Genomic DNA, 5,612 nt, shown 5'->3' with positions numbered 1-5,612 from the left:
ACTGTTGGTTGAACAGAGATAATTAGCATGAACCACGAGATGCTGTACAATCAATTTTTCTTGAATCAAATCCAAACAAATTAAATATGAATCTAAAATTCTATTGTTAAAACGGTCACTGTTTCGAAAACAGTCTCCACTCTTTTTATACTATCATATTTTCTTTCCTTTTTTTTTTCTTTTTTTTCAGATCTTATCATCCAGTCAGTTATACAATAATCTCAACATCATATCTTATGGATTGGAACTCACACTGTTTGCTAGGTCTGGTTTGAAAATTGTTGTGTCGTCATCTCAACAACCTACAAGACCTATCACTATTTAAACATTCTTGTCAGGGAAATTGATTTATAGGCTATGTACAATATCATTGTAAGCAATTTATTATGTATCCATTCTGTCACTGATAATGTTTCTTAATCGACGAAAGAGCTCTTCTCATATAGACAAAGATCCGTATTGTAAGAAGTGATTTTAGCTAAGGAAGACATCTAGAAGAAGGGCGAAGATGTTAAGTGCTGTTGGTTTCAGCTCCATATCACTTAAATACCCATTTTAATAGCGTACCCAAAAGCAAGTGTGAGACCATCTCTGAGGGTGCGAGGCATTTTTGAAAATGTACATCGTCCTAGAAGTCGTGGTGATGGTGAAGACGGTCCTAGTTGCCTTTGCCACCTCATGGATTCACTTCTTTATTTCTCCGTCTAAGAAAGACGTAAAAGGGTGAAATTGTCTTAGTCACCGGGGCTGGAAAAGGCATGGGGAGAGAACTGAGTCTTCAGTTTGCCCGATTAGGGGCCACTGTGGTAATGTGGGATATTGACGAAAAGGGATTGGAGGAGACCAAGGAAGAAATCTACGCCGAGGGGGGATCTGGATTTTCTTACACCTGTGATGTTGGGTGAGTCACAATCTGATTTGTTTGTTTTTATTTCATAATATGTGACCAACTGTCTCAAAACTCTACTATATATCAGAAGAATCGGATGCCTAAAAATAGAATTTCAAGCTTATTAGCCCTAATAGCTGATTACAAATAAATAACTTCAGTGAGGAAAGTGAGTTTTGTTTCTTAAACTTCAAAATGTTTTAATTTTTAATATGATAGTTTTGATTTTAAACTTTTTAAAGTTTTGATTTTTTAAAATTTTAAGTTTCTTTCCTCTTGTTTACTCCGATATTGATGCTATGGGCCACATATATATGCAGTTCATTATATATTCAAGTATTCCTATTTACTTTTTGTATTTACTTCGTTAAATTCTAATTCCTTGATCTCCTATTTTTAGTTGTTTTTTTTTCATTTACACTTCCTCACATTCTAGCATTTCAGTCTATCGTCTTTTGTTTATTTTGATTACTATCATCTCTTAGCAGTCACTAAATACTTTATCTAGGTCACCACCCATCAATTCTTACCATTGGAAAAGGCAGAAACTGGAATCGGCCAATTCATTTGTTTTCATTGATTTATTTTTAATTCGTATTTAACTTTATCAGTTTATTTTCTGTTTAATTTTATTTTCATTTATAAAAAAAAATTATTTAAATAGCATTACAACAAATAGATGATTATTCCATATTCCTCGAAGTTTGCAAACCTTACTGCAATATTTTTATAAGGGAAAAGTAGCCAATTTTAGACCACCCAGCTCTACTCTATGGTATGCAAAATGTGAAAAGTAATATATGTCATGGATTTTTGTCCAGGGTTTTCTTGAAGCAACCAATAACATTTGCTAAGTGAGCGTCAATGTAGATTCCACAAAGAGCATTGAGCTTTTATTATCCAGTAACGTCTGGTTATGGAAAAGTTTGACAAACACAGTATGACCTTTCCGACCCCGACGCTACCCCTTTATGCCAACCACTCCTAAAACACTATTTTGGCTCATGATCATTATACAATTACTTCTTCTTCTTCTTCTTCCTTTGATTGCCCACAATCAATTGGTTGATTATTATGGCAAATATGAAACTGCTTTCTAATCTCTCTGTATTCCTTGTTTATAATCGTTAGTCTAAAATCAATTTCCAGGGACATTCAGGGGTCGTCAACGTTGGTCAGTGGTGGTTGGTGTAAGGTCCAAGTATTTGCATAGCAACTTGCCACAAAAGCATCAATTGTAGTGGCTTCGGTCACTTTAGCGTCAAGCTGGTTCCAGTCTCTGACCGTACGCGGCAAGAAGAAAAAACCACGGTATTGTGTTCTGTGTGTTATGAGGCTGTATTGGTTGTTGTTACCTCTTCTCTGTCTCAAAGGTGCTGGTATCAGTTTTTTCTTGATGACTGGGCATTCAGCGAGGTGGTGGTTGATCTTAAATAGCATTGTTAATCTTGCTGATTTTCTGCGATGTTCTAATTTCGGCCACTGTAGTTTTTCCAGCATGTCTGATACACTTGAGGTGTTGTGATGTCTGTTCAGGACGTAGCGTGCAGCTCTTCTTTCCACTGATTCTATTTTTGAGATGTATTTTTGGGTGTGGGGATCCCAAACAGTGGAAGCATATTCCAGAACAGTCTTACAAATGTTTTTTATGCCTTTTCCTTGATTTTCGAGGAGCTAATTTTTAGGTTACGCCTATAAAAATCCCAGTGTTTTGTTTGCCTTACTTGTGATCTTGTTAATATGCTCATCCCATGTTAGGTCTTTTTTCATGCTAACACCAAGATATTTTGCAACATTCACTGTCCCCAATGTATGTCCGTGTAAGTGGTATTCAGTTATCGTGGGTGTTTTTGATCTTGTTATGGACATTGATTCGCACTTCGCTGGGTGAAGTATTAACATAACTAGGGAGGAATCCCCGATAGCTCAGTTAGTAGAGCGCTTGAACGATGCGCTTAAAGTTAAAGACATTCCATTCCTGTTTCGGCCATGGGACCGATCGAGGTGGGAATTTTGTTTATTTTTTTGAAGAGGGGAAGGGAGGGGGGTGGGGGCTCTGACGCCCTGTCCACTCAGTATCTGGCCCCATTGATCTGTCAGAGAATAGATAATTTGCCATAGATCTGAAAGGTAGCAACACTGCCGTAGTTAACGCTTCAGAAACCGGGATAATCTACGGCTCTATTTTATATGGCGTGTGAGGGGGGGGGGGGGGGGGGGGGGAGGGGGGGGGGGCACTTTAATCTAATATGTCGTTTATTTATTTTGTCTTTAAAGTTGACCAGTGGTCTGATTCCATATGACCTTTGGGAAACAATCGTCAACATCTACTCTCTCTCTCTTCTTCTTCTTCTTCTTCTTCTTCTTCTTCTTCTTCTTCTTCTTCTTCTTCTTCTTCTTCTTCTTCTTCTTCTCTCTCTCTCTCTCTTTTCTCTCTCTCTCTCTCTCTCTCTCTCTCTCTCTCTCTCTCTCTCTCCCTCTCTCTCTCTCTCTCTCCCTCCCTCTTCTTTTCTCTCTCTCTCTCTCTCTCTCTATCTCTCGGGAGGGGGGGGGGGGGGGCTTTTGAATATAATATGCAGTTTGTTCATTTTGTCTTTAAAGTTGACAAGTAGCCAGATTCCATATTTTATACATTACCTTTGGGAAACAATCGCCACCATCTACTCTCTCTCTCTCTCTCTCACACACACACACACACACACACACACACTCTCTCTCTCTCTCTCCCATACCCCCCCCCCCCCCCTTTCCCTTGCCACGATGCATTTGGTCATTTTTTTTTTTTTGTTTTTTTTTTTTTTTTGGTCATTCCTCGTTAAAAACCATTGACCCTATCAAAAAGGGACGGACGGGTTCAAGCGGTCAAGGTTCCTGTCCACTTCTATACGACAGCGCTGCCTATCTGTTTTATGTGTGCAGCGAGCAGAACAATAAAGATCTACCATTTAGATGTCTTCGTCCATTTTTAACTCCCCGCCCCCCTCTCCCTTTCTTCCTTTGTGTGACGACGAGGGTAATATAAAGACTTCAAGCATAAAAACATCACCACGGTACAGGGGTGGTTAGGTGCAGCACATACAACACGAAATGATTTAACCCTACATTTATTAGTTGTCAGGGCCAATTTTAATAAGTAGACTCAACGTATAGATAGTATGCAGATGACGTCACTGAGGCCTTTGTTATTGTTTTTGCCATCCGCGTTTGTGAGTTGTTCTCACTAAACTGTATTAACCAGACTATAAAAGTTCATGGTTACACAGAGTTTGTGTGTTGGTCCGTTATACTTCCGGATGGCAATGTTATGAGCTTCTTAGCCAAGCGCATACTATCTATAGATATGTGGCGTAGTCGCACACATATGTAATGGCTTGTGATCGCATAGTGGTGTTTTTGATAGATGGTAATATTATCCTTTGCGTTGTGTTGTAGGTGTTAATAATGACGAAAGAGTTCAAGGGCCGATGATGATAACTGAATGTACAACATCAAGACATTCAAATCAAAGTCCAGATTCCAAGTTTCATTTCTTACAGCTTTATTTGTTGTGATAAATTCAAAATCCAAATCAAATAGCATGGTCATAATTCAATCAGTTTCATAAATTCCAAATCCGTAAAATCAGTCCAAATGTAAAGCCATTTTGTCTAAGTAACCATTTTCAATATACGTGGAATATTTCTAAGTCCGTAAAATAAAATAAATGAAGGTGAGTACAAAAGGTTTAAAGTGTGCAGCTCATAGCGAGGTAGAATCGTAGAATCCCGTTTTCATTCCAAACATCCTCTTTTATCTATAGATAGTACGCGCTTGGCTAAGAAGCTCATAACATTGCCATCCGGAAGTATAACGGACCAACACACAAAACTGTGTGTATCCATGAACTTTTATAGTCGGGTTAATACAGTTCAGTGAGCATTTCTCATTAACGCGGATGGCAAAAAACAATAACAAAGACCTGAGTGACGTCATCTTCGAACTATCTATAAAAATTTACCCATAGTTCCATTATTTTCACGCTCCCTTGTAGTTTCGACAGTTCCCTGTCAGTCTACAATCCAACCCCTAAGAGTAAGACCAAATCATATTCAAACCTGAAACGTCAAATCCGATTAATAATATTATTTTGGTACGTGCGCCCACATAACAAAAACCCATTACAATCCGTTGCTTTTATTGCCAAATACGAATTGAGACTAATCAACGAAAGTAATTTTCTACTACTTAACACAACGACCAGTCCTTAACTAGAAACATAAAACTGTCCTAAAACCATAGCATATTCTTATTGAAATTCTAGCGTCGTTAACTTTGCTTGAATATTAATCATGTTTAATGAACAACTACAGCTACCCCCATTGTTCTTTCTAATATTGGTCATGTTTTATTGCCATGTTTTTCTACAAATTCTTGCGTAAACTTCTTGCATATGCTTACTCTCTTACAGATAGAATGAGGTTGACGTCACTCAGGTCTTTGTTATTGTTTTTTTTTTCTTGCCATCCGCGTTTATGAGTAATTCTCACTTAACTGTATTAACCAGATTATAAATGTTTAAGGTTACACATGGTTTTGTGTGTTGGTCCGTTATATTTCTGGGTGGCAATGTTGTGAGATTCTTGGCCAAGCGCATACTATCTATGTATATGACTTTTGTCAGGATATGACGGTCCTTTCCATCATTTTCAGCAAGAGAATAGTAACTGCTATAATACAGTACTAC

The 5,612-nt window shown here is 38.0% G+C and overlaps 1 pseudogene across 1 annotated transcript in view; it reads left to right on the top strand.

Moving 5' to 3' along the window:
- Positions 1-470: 470 nt before the first annotated feature.
- The window catches only part of LOC144957348 (epidermal retinol dehydrogenase 2-like), a 24,220-nt pseudogene continuing 19,078 nt past the window's right edge, over positions 471-5,612 (top strand). Inside the window, exon 1 of the transcript XR_013642142.1 lies at positions 471-901. The product of XR_013642142.1 is annotated as an epidermal retinol dehydrogenase 2-like (transcript). The remainder of the gene's footprint in view (positions 902-5,612) is intronic.

The sequence above is a fragment of the Berghia stephanieae genome, chromosome 11 (genome assembly GCF_034508935.2).
Source record: "Berghia stephanieae isolate SIO BIC M18660-M18661 chromosome 11, UCSD_Bste_1.3, whole genome shotgun sequence".
NCBI classification, from domain to species: Eukaryota; Metazoa; Mollusca; class Gastropoda; order Nudibranchia; family Aeolidiidae; genus Berghia; species Berghia stephanieae.
Note: the sequence above shows the minus strand (reverse complement) of the source record. Positions and strands in the feature narration are given on the sequence as shown.